The sequence below is a fragment of the Castanea sativa genome, chromosome 12 (assembly GCF_040712315.1).
Source record: "Castanea sativa cultivar Marrone di Chiusa Pesio chromosome 12, ASM4071231v1".
NCBI classification, from domain to species: Eukaryota; Viridiplantae; Streptophyta; class Magnoliopsida; order Fagales; family Fagaceae; genus Castanea; species Castanea sativa.
Genome location: NC_134024.1, coordinates 27,783,596 through 27,798,440, shown reverse-complemented (window position 1 = coordinate 27,798,440; position 14,845 = coordinate 27,783,596). Strand labels below are relative to the sequence as shown.

Below are 14,845 nucleotides of genomic sequence, written 5' to 3'. Positions count from 1 at the left end.
CTATTGAGCAACTATAGGGGATGTTTTAACATAAATTTTGTTAGTAAATTAAGTAGGGTTATAAAGTGGTTGCTCAAAGGTGATTTCTTTTTTTTGCTGAAGCTCAAAGGGTGATTTCAAGCGTAGGATTTGATTATCTTTTATATGGGTGTTCGAAACAAGGACGATTGCACGCCATATACAAGACAACGTACACTATTTAAGGGTAGCGTACCAATATTTTAATTGCATTAAGGCCCATTTAGAATTGGGTTGCCCATGTTTTGTAATTTTTAACACAAGGGTTGACTTTAGGAACTATTTTTAAATTTTATGGCGATGCTCGAAAAAATTTTTAGTAGTTATATGAATCAAGTTAGACACTTGCATGCAAATCAGCCCAAAATATTTATCTGAATCTTTGTGCTCCTTTTTGTCTGCACTGTCATACTGTTATGGGTGATGATGTCTGATGTTTGAATAGTAGGGATCCATCTTCTTCTTCTTCTTCTTCTTCTTCTTCTTCTTCTTTGGCTTCGATTTCTCCACCAGCTCGCTGCCATCCTCTCTATTATTTTCTTCTTTCTTCTGCTTCAATTTCTCCTCCAGCTCACTGCCTTCTTGTTTTCTCCAGAGGTTTTTTACCTTTCCTATATCTACTTTTAAACTTTTGGTAAAAAATGACAGACGCACATATGGGATTTTTACTATTTTGTTTTGCCCAAAAGAAATCTACTCAACGTACACGTGAGATTCACTTCTCCACATATTTCTTTTTCCTACCTTTTATCTATTTTATTTTTCTTTTTATATATATTGAGGTGTGATAGGAATCTAAATGTGTCTTGTGCAATATATTATTAAGTTAGATATTTGAATTATAGCTTAAAAAATAGATATTTGAATTTACATTTTTAAAAGCTCTTAAATAAAAAAAAATAAAAAAGTGGGATTCTAATTTATAATTAAATTAAATATAATATATAGCGATAATCTCAAATGGTACTGAAATATTTAATTTCTTTATGATTTTAACTAAATTAAAATGACCTCTGCACTAAATTAAAACCTTTGTTCTGCCCCTTAAGCTCAAATTCTAGTTCCGTCCCTACTCGAAATGGAATTGTGAGAGAAACGTGTTGAAAAGGTAAAGTGGTGAAAATTTATAAAAAATAAAATTTTTATTCAATGATTGATATTAAAAGTAAGTTTTTGAACCTTTAATCCTGGCTATCAAAAGTGATATTGTATGGTGTAATAAGACTATTGCACCAGATCTCAATTTCCTAGAAATAGGAAGTCTAAAGAAACATTTGTCTTCTTGTTTAAAATGGTGGCCCAAGTCTAAACCAGCAGTATGTAGGATAGTTATTGTTATTGTTATTATTATTATTAGCACAGATATCTTTTTGTAGCACCTTTTCACTCTTCATTTGACTATTGTGAACTCTTTCATTCACACCCTTCCAAATTTTATAGATGGTAACTTGCCATATGTAAACTTGCATATAGTTTGTCATAAACCATTACCCTATAACGTATTTACTGGCCAATCCAGCTCAGCATCCCATCCACTTATAGGTCTCAAATTCTTTGGGTTACAAAGAACTCGTAAAATAAATGGTTTCAATACTTCTTTTATTGAATTCAAATTGAATATGGATCCATTATGTTAAAGATATTAAGTTTGTTATGTGCATATATATAATGGTATACAATAGGCAAAAATATATTGTAAAGTTCAAATTGAATATGGATCCATTATGTTAAAGATATTAAGTTTGTTATGTGCATATATATAATGGTATACAATAGGCAAAAATATATTGTAAAGTCCAATTACGGTTACACTAACTCATATAGCTCCTACAAATACCCTTTTTAGGGTTCTCTGTAACACACTTGAAAATAAAATAAAGATATAACCACAAAAAACTTTTTTCAAGGACATAAGCTATTAGGATAAACCATGTAACTCCTTTGCTCTCTCTCTCTCTCTCTCTCTCTCTCCATCCAACACGATCATCATGAAATCAATGTCATAGGTTCAAATCCTATCTTATCTATCCAAAAGAAAATCTTACACCACATTTAAAAGAAATAGCAAGTGCTCTTAAATAATTTGTTAATTAATAGACTATTTTAGAAAAATTTTAATATCACATTTATGAGATGATGAAACTTAGGTACAATACTTAAAAATAATTAAGCCGTAATTTAAAATTTGGGGGTCTTAATTAGCTCTAGTATTTATATCACATTGTTTTGTTTTGCCACTAGAAGACAAGATATTAGTTCAAAATACTTCATAAACTTATTCACTCGATAGTACTGATATAGGAGCACATTCAAAGCATGATATAGGTGTCCTCTATCACATAATTTTAATTGTGGGCTAATTTTAAAGTGCCAAATTATAATCATTTGCACCTTTAGATTATTGCAACTTCATGTACACATCATACTAAGCTTTTAGGATGAACAAGTTCTTCTAGAACTTGTATTTCTTCCACATATGTAAGGGTTCTTTTATTGTAAAGTTTTCATTTTTCATAGAGATGTTGACAAGTAAAAATCATTGATTTTGCATGATCCTTTTAGGATACTTTGTTGTCGTCCATAATAGTATCTCCATGATTTAATATATTAACATGGATCTCATCAAGAATCCTTGATACATAATTACTTTATTAATTTGTATCCAAAATTAATAGACAAGTGTCACATATAAATTTAATATGTTTAAGATAAAATACATGTAATCTTATGTTTAGTGAGAAACCCATAAGATTATAATCCATTAACTAAACACTAAAACTTTTAAGCATAAATAAATGTGATGACAAATAAATAGAATAATAAAATTATTAATTCTTGGGAAGAAAAACTTAATGTGAGTTGAGATCACTACATAAATAGCTTTTAATGATTGAAGAACAAATAAAGAATAACATGCTTTCGAAATTAGGTAGAGTCTCGTGCTGATAACATGTTGTAAAATAAGATAAATAGATAAAACTAAGTGAGAAGAAAACAAGGAGTATATATAGATAAAATCTTGTATTCAAGTGATCATCCACAATCTTTAGTCAATATCACTTAGATCTATACAATTATAGTAAAACAATCCCACAAATATATAACCTTAGGATGTCTTTTGAGTTTAAGAGATAAGGCTACAACAATGAACACAATATACATCTCCCATAAATATACATCTTTACATATTCCAATCTTTACACATTCCAAGCTTTACGTATTCTAAGAAAACCTTTCATTGTCCAATCAAACTTTATTTTTAACAAGTAAAATGTTTTTCAAAACATGACCCCCCACCCCCCCAACGCAGAACCATTACCTCTTGTCTCTCCCTCTCTCAAACTGCAAACGATGGTCATTCGTTGGAGTTGTTGTCGCCATTGCTTGCTATTGCTCCGATCTCACCAATCCCATGAGTTGAAGGCTTTTTCTTCTCATGATTTTGTTTGTTTGTCTATTTGTTGTTGTATTTTATTTTATACATACATACATACATACATACATATATATATATATATATATTTTTTTTGCTTTCCAATTTGGCTTTTGGGTGGTGGTGGTTTGCAGCATGTTAAGTTTAGACCATTGGAAAGCACAGTTTGTTTAACCTTGTTACTTAGGTTAGATCTAGGTTAAACATTCATCACATGAAATAAACACGGGGGAAAAGTAAATAACACAATATGTGATGACCCAAAAAAACCAATTAAACAACTCGTTTCAAGGTAAAAAACTTGCGGGAATCATCCCAAGAGAACAATCCACTATATCAAGTTGAGATTTATAATCAAGAATACCAATCCATAGTAAATCTAACACAATTACCAAACTGGGCTCTGAACTTCACAGACTTTCTTGATCTGGATCTATTCTCACATGAACCACCTGTTCATGTTTTGATCTTCAATATGCTTGATAGCTAAAGGCTTGGCAGAAACTTTACTCCACCAGTACTAGTAATATGGATTTGATCTCTGGTAGGTGCTTGTAGAGTTAGAAGGCCACAGAACCTGGCAGATCTCATAGGAGTAACTCTCAAGACTTGAAAAACGTGTATTAGGTTCCTTTTATACCTATTAGTGTTAGACTCAAACCCTAAACGTTTCGCAAGCTGTTGAGCTTCAATTAAAATTTGGCAGATTGCAGTTCGATCGGTTGAAGGCTTTTCTCAATTCGGTCGAGCTTGACAATTCTTCAATTCTTATTTATGCAACTTGTATGTTCTTGAATCTTGACTTGTATCAACTTGAGCAATGTCTAAAACAATTCAAAGACCCTAAAATCTTATAGTAGACATATTTTTGTTCTCGGTTTGCCAAAATACAACATATTTAGAACATAAACATTTTTGACTAAATATTTAGAATCTAACACAATAGCACTAGTTTTGGTGGTGTTGGAGGAGGTAGTTTGGTGGTATTGATGGTTCAGTGAGCTCATCATTGGGGTGTTAATGGGTTAAGGGTGTTGTGGGCTGATTGTGGTGTTGGATTTGCTAGGTTGCGTTTTCAAAAAAACACCCAAACACTATAAAATTTTTATAAAAAAAAAATTTATTTAAAATGCTTTCAATAAAAAATTTTACATTTGAAAATATTTTATAGCGAAACAAATGTAGCGTAAAATTAAATTCAATCTTCTAAATTCACTTGTATTCACTTCAGTCCTCTAACTTTCAATTTTTTTACATTCCAATCATAATTAGTTCCCTTCTTCTCTTATTTCCTCTCCTCTCATCTAAATCTAGGGTTTGTATCTCTGCATGTCTATCAATTTTATCCTTTTTTGAAATTACCCTGAAAATGATTTTTTTTTCAAGCCTGTGACATTACTAGTAGTAACGTAATGTCAAATATGACTGATTAATGTGGTCCAGGTTTGAATATCCATGTTCCACAGGGCATGGTTTCGATGGTCAAAATCAACTCAGAGTATGATATGGTAAAAGAATACATACCTCACTAACCGGCATGAAGCAAACCATTTTAGTAATGTATTGAAGCTCTTTCTATGGTTTCTCGTACCCATTAATTATATTAATATCAACAGAATTCAGAATCATTGATTTCAAGTATTTAAATTTAATTTTTATTTATATTAATGAAACAATGGTGAAGATTAACACGTGTTGGTATAATAATAAATTATTATAATCATAATGGGTACAATATCCTCAAAAAATATCAGAGCTTTCCCTAATTTAAAATATGAATACCATGGAAACTTAGATGATTATGTCAATTAATTTACTTTGTACACTAGTGGTTAAATTACAAATTGCACACTCAAATTTTGATATATTTTCAATTTTTAAGAAATTTGACGCAGCCTACTACTATAATGCTTTAAAAAAAAAAAGCACTAGTATATTGGAGTCATAATTTAGGAAACACAAGTGTGTAACCTCGTGCATATATATGGATACATTTAAAAACAATTGCAATTACAATTACACACACACACACATAGGGGCCAAAACAATCAACCAGGCCCAACTCCGATGAGACTGTGTTAGATTCTAAGACTTTAGGAACTAATGTATTAAAACTTCACTTTGTATATGTTGGCAAACAATGATCAAATCAATGAGTCTAGAATTAGACTTGCTCAAAGTTTGGTTAAGTGTAAGTTTGGAATCGAGTAATTGCAAGAATTTATTGGTCAAATTTTGCAAGGCTTGATCAATCGAAAATTAGACTCGATTGATCGAATCTCGCAGAACAAGAATTTTCTGCAGTAGTTTCAAACCAACCTAAGCCCATATGACGTGTAAGGTTAAGTCTTTCACTCCAAGTATAAAAGAAAAAACCCTAGCTACGTTTTAGAGGTCTTTGATGAGTTGTGTGTTGAATCTTTTATGAGATCTGAGAGGTGTTTACCTTCATACACATACATAGAACTATCAAGATCAAGATTCACATCAAGAACTTGATAGTTGCTTCAATTGCTGCATAAAGAACTTTCAAGAAGATCTGAAACTTTTGAGAAGTGTCTCAAAGTCACAATAAGTAAGAGAACTTGTGGTTACTGCAGATCAAAGAAAGAAGTAGTCTGTGGACTTGGAGCTGTCATGTGGTCATGGTAGTAAGCTTTCTACATGAGGTAGCAATAGGATGTTAGTGGTCTAAGTCTTATTGTACAAACTTCAATTCTTTCATAGTGGTCTAAGTCTTGTGAAACCTTTGTTTTACACATATTTGTTTAACCTAGTTTTAATTAACAAACTTGTTAATCAACTTGGTTTAATATTAGGTTAAACATATTGTGTTAAGGGGTCTAAAACTTAACAAACTGGGCTAGGGTGGAGGCCCAATACAACTAATTTGTCGAGGTTAATGGTCAAGGTCAACACTTGGATCTCTTATAGCCACAGGTTGGTAATTAAAGAAACTACATTAGTAAAGATGACAATACAAATAAGGAATTATATCAGGAAAAGAGAAATTCTTATTTAAGTCCTTCCTCACTCGGGCCAAAAAGCAGGTGTTCTTTAGGAATACACTTCTCAATATTAAAATGATCACTTTCTCTCTCTATTTCCGTATTTCTCTCTCCAGACTTTTTCTGATCCCCCCTCAAGGAGGACCTTTCTTCTTATTTATAGCCGTCTGAATGGCATCCCAGCCTACCACCTAGAGGGCTGCATATCGTTCTTTAGATGCTTGTTCCATCACTGTCTTGCTAGTGGTGGTAGAGTATGCTGCAAGCTGTGAGGGCACTGTTCAAGAGTCACTCTGCCATTAACATGGTAAACTGAGTTAGTATAGTGCATTGAATATGAAGGTGATGGGTACTTTATCTGGAAGTTTCCTCCTGCTCTCACTCATACGTCACTACGACCCTCTTCGGCCGTCAACCTTATGGCTTTGGCTGCTCGTTTCCAATCTCTCGAGAAGTATCTATTCCTTGGGCTCCTTGGACAGATTTTCCTCCTCGGTTTCCTTGACTTGATTTTTCTGACTGGGCTAGGCCTGATTTGATGAATAGTTGAGCCCGGCCAGTCGCACCTCGGGTGGATCCCGCTTAATGATTCCTTATTTTCAGACTTCTTCCTCCCACAATATATATATATATGTGTGTGTGTGTGTGTGTGTGTATATAATCTAATTGAATCTAGACTCTTTGATTTTTGCACATAATAATTCACTTGTCACAAAAATTAAAAAATTAGATGAGACACATGGCACAAAATTAAATTCCAATTAAGAATCTAATTGCATTTAGACTCTTTGATTTTTGTACCTAATAATTCACTTGATACAAAAATTTTGAAATTAGATGAGACACAAGGTGCAAAGTTAGACTCCAATTTAGAATTTAATTATATTTTCTCTCAACTTTAGTTTTATATATATATATATATATATATATATATATATATATATATGTATGTATGTATGTATGTATGTATTTATTGTTATGGCACATCAGCCATGCAACATGGCGCAAGTTACACCAATCACACCAGGCAAGAAATGAAACATTCATCTATGAATATTTCAAAGACCACACCAAGAAAAATAAAATTAAATGGCCAACAATAGACCACGCGCACATACGCCAACAATAGAGATCATTTTTCTACTAAAAAAATACTCTGTTCCTCAAAATTAAAAACAAATAACAAAAAATTGTAACCAAAAAAAAAAAAATAGAACTACTAAATTCTTATATATTTTATACAACTGAAGTTGACAAAGTTTTTGTCAAAATTAAAGATGAAATAGAAAATATTATAGAGAATAAGAAGCATAAAAGAAAAACACAAGAGATAAAATTTATAAATAAATAAACATACAAAAAATTACACGGTTCGGGTTGTGTGTTATTTTCTTAATAAATGTTTCACAACAAAAGGGTGATTGTGTGTGATTTTCTTATTATTTAATTGAGTATTAACCACACCCTTTTTTTTATACAAAATAGAATTTCTACTTTATCCTAATCTAAATGTATATGTGTGTAAAACTTCCTCTTAGAGACTTGAACCCTAACCCTTACCTCCGCACCCCACAAAAACTTATACTTGTAGAATGACCACCACACCAAGAGTACGCAATAACACCCTTTATTTAAAAGAGCATGGTATTTTAAGCGCAGAGTATCAACTATCAACTATTAAGCACACTTTAAGTTGTGCATTCATGTTACCAGGACAGTTAACAAAGCCTTTATACATGCGAGAGTAATACATGTGAGTGAATAAATATGAGAGGGATGGTGGGCGTCCCTGGTGGATAAGCATTTCTGTAACAGCCATGTCCCTTTTTTTGTCTTTTTTTTTTTTCCTTTTTAATTTGAGATTAAAATTTTATTCTAACTTAATCTAAGTGTATGTAAAACTCCCTCTTGAATATTTAAAACCCGACTATTTCTTCTATCTTACAAAAAAATTGTACTTGGGAGACACCATAACACCAAGAGTGTACAGTGATTATAACAGCCATGTCTTTGAAGATGCAAAGCAGTAGTTAGTTTATTAACCCATGTAATTGTCATCAGAAGTATGCAAATTTGAAATGTGTAAAAGTCAAAAGGTTGGAATTACACGTTGAACATATATTAGTCGTCAGAGATTTTAATTATAAAAAAGATATTTTTAAAAGTTCACCATGGTGATAATATGGACAAGAGAACGTCTGAACGGATACATTTCACATGCATGGTGTGCCTTGTAACTTAGACTCTTTCATCGGCCATATTACATTAAAGCGTTTTATGGTATTCATTAATTTTTGAAAAAATTGCTTTTACTCACTTGTAGTTTGGTCCATTTTAATAATGTCCACCCCTGATTTAAAAGTTATCACTTTATTAACCCACCTGAGGTATCCTCCGTTAGACACCCGTTACCCACTTCTGCCCTATCCATTAAAAAATCTACTTTACTATATAAGCCACAATAGAAACAGAATTAGAAGCAACATATTGAAGAATGACTTCTCTCTCACCATCTTAGAAATAAAATCTTCAAACCCAAATCTCATTTTGTGACCCAAATCTTGTTCAATCAACACAATAATTGGTTCCCTCTTGATGTATATACTACCAACAATATACATCAAATCTTGCCAAAAAAAAATCAGTTTAGGTTACAAACCCAGATAGCAAGGGAAAACAAAAAGGAACCCATGGTTTTTTTTTTATTGGAAGGAACCTAGAAGATTCTCCATCTTCTTTTGAAGCCAGAGATAAAACAAATCTGCCAAATCCTAAAAACTCAGTAGGAAAAACTAAACCAACCTAGAAATCCATTACACTCGTAAATCCATTAACCCACAATTCCATTAAACCCAAAAAATTTGAACCCACCAACCATAAGGAAATTTAAACCAACCCAGAAAATTCGAACCCACAAATCCATTAACCCCAAAAAATTTGAATCCACCGCTCTCCACTGCTTCGATCTCAGCCAATCTAGACAATCAGGTTGCTCTGCTGCTCAGCCGATCTCACGATTTTGTTTTTCTTGTTTCTTTGTTTTTGCTTCTCGGTCTGGGGTTTTGGGTGGTGGCTAACAATGGTGGTGGTGTTGGAGGTGGTAGTTTTGTGAGGCTATGATTTGATGGTTCAATGAGATGGCTGTGGTGTTGGATTTGCTAGATTGCTAGGTTTTTTTTTTTTTTTTACTTGCAAATCTGGGTTTTTTTTAGAGAACCCAGCAAAAGAGAGAGGGTTAGAGTTTTAGAGAGAGAAAGCCTAGGGTAAAGATAGAATCCAACAAACTAGTGGATACCATTTATCCTTAATTTTTGTATTTAATTAATTTTATTTTGTGATTGTTCTATGAAGAATTTAGTCAATTTTTGGATTTAGCAGTGGAAGGCTAGCGAATCTGTGGGTGTATGTTCACATGGATTTGTGGCTTTGTTTGTGACTGTAGGTGTATTGGTTTTCTTGTCATTGTAAAAGTATGTTTGGCAATTGCAATGGGCATTGGGTAAGAACGTTAAACGCATCATTCTATATACATTTCTGGGTTTTGATTTTAGCTCATTCAACCCAAAAAATGAGCACCCCATTTTGTAATGGAGATTATTAACTAAAATTTGTAAAATTACTTTATGGTTTGAAAAATTGCTTTGTCTACCCTCTTTCGTAAAACTTTGTGCTAATTATGTATATGAAAAATGATGGAACAAATTTTATCTTGACTTGCTTTTTGATATTTTTCTTTTATGTTTTATGTGAAGAAGAAGGAGAGAAAAGAGGAGAGAGACATAAAATATAATGAAAGAGACACATTTACCCCTATTTTTAACGGTGAAAAGGGAGAAGTGGGTTACGGATGTCTAACGAAAGGCACCTCAGTTAAATTAAGTGACATTTTTTAAACCGCGGGTGACTTAGTTAAAACCGGCCAAACTACAGTAATTTCACCTTAATATTTTTTCTCCTTGATGGTATTCATTGATTATTGATTGGCAATGTTACCACGCAGATGAGGTTGACCTGGTGAAAAATTTGCTTATGCTAACGTTATCACGGTACATGTCAGTGTGTAAAAGAGTTTTCCCCTTTCATCTCGAGCAAATGCTCCTCTCACTCTCACCCTCACCCGCTCTGCCACGGCCGCGGCATTGTAGTACCTAAAAAAGCATTGACCTTCTTCTATGTTATTTAAAATGGAAACAAAATAGACTAAAATATTAGAGTGGTGTTTATTACGATACACACGCAAATGCATTGAAAAGTATGATTTTTAGTTTTTACCTTTAAAATTGTGGCTCAAGTGACGATTTCAGTGCAGCAAGTATTTCTGAAAAAAAAATAATAAAAAAATAAAATAAAATTAAGAGTTTGACATGCAAGATATTGGGCAGCTTTACTATAAATAGGTCATAGGACCCCCTCTTCACAACCACAACAGAGCAAACTAAGCTAAGCACATACACTTCAAAACCAGTTCTCGTCCTGGGCAACTCATGGCATGCCATCAAAATTTCAAATAGTCCCACTATTGTTCCGCGATCAGAAATTTACCAGCCTTCCATTTGGCACTATGATTACATCCAAACACTTGGAAATGGATACGTGGTACTTTTTTTTATTGTTTTCAATTGCCAGTTTTACGATTGCTTTTAACCATATATATTACTGGAAATTGACCAACCCCTTGTTTATAATAAAACTGTGATGTAGGGGAAAGCTTGCGCTGAACAAAGTAATAATTTGAAGGAACATGTGAGGACAACGATGTTTAAAAAGTGGTGGATCTTTTAGAGCAACTCGAGCTGATAGATATCTTGCTAAGACTTGGAATATCTTATCACTTTGAGGGTGAAATGAAGAGAATATTGGAAGCTCTATACAACGATGATCACAATGGCGATACGTGGAAGGAGAATTTATACGCTACTGCACTTAAATTTAGACTCCTAAGACAACATGAATATAGACTGTCCCCAGGTATTTTAAGAAAAGTAAAATAAAAAAAATCACGTTTGTATATTTAAATAGAACAAGATTTTCTCCATTTCACTATATCTGAGAGTGCACAAATTGCCATAATATAGTTAATCATTGTTGCATTGGTCATTGGTCATTGCAGAAGTTTTCAATAATTTTAAGGATGAGAGAAGGAATTTCAAGGAATGCCTTTGTGAGGATACCAAAGGTATGCTATCATTGTATGAAGCCACATTTCTTTTAATAGAAGGTGAGAATATATTGGAAGAAGCAAGAGATTTTGCAACCAAGCACCTTGAAGAATATCTCAAGAAAAATAAAGATAAAAATGTTTATGCGATAGTGACTCATGCCTTGGAGCTTCCATTGCATTGGAGGATAATGAGATTCGAAACAAGGTGGTTCATTGATGTATAGAGTAGAGAAGACATGAACCCTATCTTACTTGAGTTTGCAGAACTAGATTTCAACATGGTGCAAGCAGTCCACCAAGAAGATTTAAAACAAGTATCAAGGTAAAAAAAATAAAAATAAAAAACTTCTTATTAGTTCTCACATGAAGTAGAGTTTCATTTGACATGTAATTAATACGTTTATTACTTATTTGTTGACAGATCAGAAAGGATTATATAGATTCTCTGTCAAAGTATACAATGATGAATACTAAAATTAAAATCAAATCTCATGGAAACAAAAATAAATGATCAAGTTTATTATAACCTAAAATTTAAAGTTAGAAAATCGATATTCTCTTGTTTGGTTCATTCAATGGTGGTGGAAGAGCACTGGACTAGGAGAAAATTTGAGCTTTGCAAGGAATAGGCTAATGGAGAATTTCTACTGGTCAGTGGGTCTAATATATCAGCCTCAATATGGATATAGCAGAACATTAATAACAAAGGTCGGTTCACTGATGTTTATGATATATATGGCACTTTGGATGAACTTGAGATATTCACGTATGCCGTTGAGAGGTTTGTATAAATCGCACAACACCATAAACCCTTCAAAGCTATCTTTTTCATAAAGACTTTAAGAGTACTCTTAATTATTATTATTATTATTATTATTATTATTATTATTACAAATTGGATATCAATGCAATGGATCAACTTCAAAATTATATGAAGATATGTTTCCTTGTTCTCTACAATTCTGTTCATGAAATGGCTTTTGATTCCCTTAAGGAACAAGGACTCCACATCATTTGCTACCTCAAAAAAGCTGTATGGACTTTATTCGACTTGTAAATCCATCATTGTGTATCAATTACATTTTCTTCTTAAATACATGATCTAATTCATCACCCCACTATAATTGTTACAGTGGGCAGATTTATGTAAATCTTATTTGTTGGAGGCGAAGTGGTACTACAGCAAATATATGCCAAACCTTGAAGAATACCTTAAGAATGTATGGATTACAATATCATCACCAGTTATACTAATGCATTCTTATTTTATTGTTGCAAATCCAATAACAAAGGAAGCCTTGGAATGCTTGGAAGAGTACCCTAAACTAATCCATTGGTCATCTATGATTTTACGACTTACAAATGATTATGGAACATCTACAATATGCTAATCACATTATCCTAAGAGTTTCATTTAGAATGCTTTCAACTACTTCATACAATCATAGCCTAACAACATTTTCTTTTCTTCTTTCCTTTCTTTTTTTTTTTTTTTTTTTTTGGGAAAATCGGGATGAGTTAAGCAGAGGTGATATTCCTAAATCAATCCAATGTTACATGAATGAAATTGGAACTATTGAAAAAGACAATCGTGAATACGTAAAGTCTTTGGTTAGTACAGTATAGAAGAAGATGAATGAAGAACGTACAAGATGTGAGTTCTCCCTTTTGTCAAATATTTATTGAACTTTCTATGAATCTTGCAAGGATGGGACACTGCACGTACCAGCAAGGAGATGGGTTTGGCATTGCAGATCGCAAAACTAAGGATAGTATATTACATTACTTATTCAGCCCATTCCTCACACCAGGATGTCTCATGGAAATTCATAAAGTTTAGCCAAACTTCAACATCAAATAAGTGAAGTCTTTACAGAACCTCAATCAACATCTTTTGGGCACTTTTAACATTAGTTCTGGAATAATTCCAAGGGAATTAGTGTTCAAGTGATGCAGCGTTGGAAAGATATCTCTCTAATTTCTAACGCATCAAATAATGTTTAATTTGATTTTTAAGAGCCAAATCATCATTTTAATTACTACAGTCTACAGAGTACAATATGGAGTTTTCTAGGGGAAATTATGATCATTTTACACTAAAGTGTATGCACTAGCATAAAACACTTCAATAAAACAAATTTCAAGTTCTCTTACTTCTAGTTGTATATATTTAGTACCGAATAATAGAATATGTAAGCTTTGTTTAATTGTTTTAAATATCTAGTCACTACAACAAAAGAGTCTGTTGATGCCCATTTTTTGACAAAGAGCCCAAGAGCAGAAGAAGCCCAACAATAAAGAAGATGAGAAGGAAATGAGGGGTAAAATGGTAAAGAAACAAGGAAGCCCGCCCAGTAAACTGAATTAGCAAGATTGATGGCCAACAGGCCCGTGAAAAGAGGTAAAGAATGAGTAAATGGGCTGAAGAAGCTCAAAGAATAAAGTAACAAACCCATGGGAATAATAAGAGGTAAAGAAAAAGTAAGTGGGCTAGGAAAGCCCATGAAATGAATTGGTGAACTCAATGAGCTGGCTTAAACACCAATAAGCCCAAAAGGATAATAAGAGGTAAAGATGTAGTAAAAATGCCAAGAAATTTAGCAACAAGCGCATAGGAGTAAAAAGAGGTAAAAAAGAAGTAAATAGGCCGAGAAAACCCAAGGAATAAAGTGGTAAAATGGGCTGGCATGGCAGGAACATTGGCCAATAAGCCCAAAAGAGGTAAAGACGTGGAAATTAGGCCAAGGAAGCCATAAGCAAAGTATTGATGAAGAAGTGGGTTGATATGGCAGGAACATCAACTAGCAAGCCCACAGGATAATTCATAAGAAATAAAAATAAAGGCAAAGTTGTAGCAGACACAATGAAGTGATATGGCAGGATTAGTGGCCAAAGAGGCCCATGGCCATAAAGAATGAAGTATGGGCTCAGCAGGAAGATGAAGGCTTTTTCCCAAGCAACGCCCAGTTCAGGAAGGGATGAGAGGAAGAAAATATGAGCCCAAAAGCCCACAAACCCTTCACGCCATATAGGATAAACATCAACCAATACATATAGTAGAATCAAACAACACAAGGGCGGCAGAAATCGTGTGAAAGCCAGAAAGAAACAAATTCAGATGGAGTGGAGCATGCACAAAGGGTCAGGGCACCACCTACTTGTACCTAGCCAATACATGGGAGGTGAGCCACGGGTCAATGTATTCAAAGGGTGTGGTTTGGCAAT

The 14,845-nt window shown here is 33.2% G+C and overlaps 1 pseudogene; it reads left to right on the top strand.

The window, feature by feature from the left end:
- The first annotated feature begins 9,947 nt into the window (after positions 1-9,947).
- LOC142620464 (myrcene synthase, chloroplastic-like) lies at positions 9,948-13,460 on the top strand (annotated as a pseudogene).
- Positions 13,461-14,845: the final 1,385 nt, after the last annotated feature.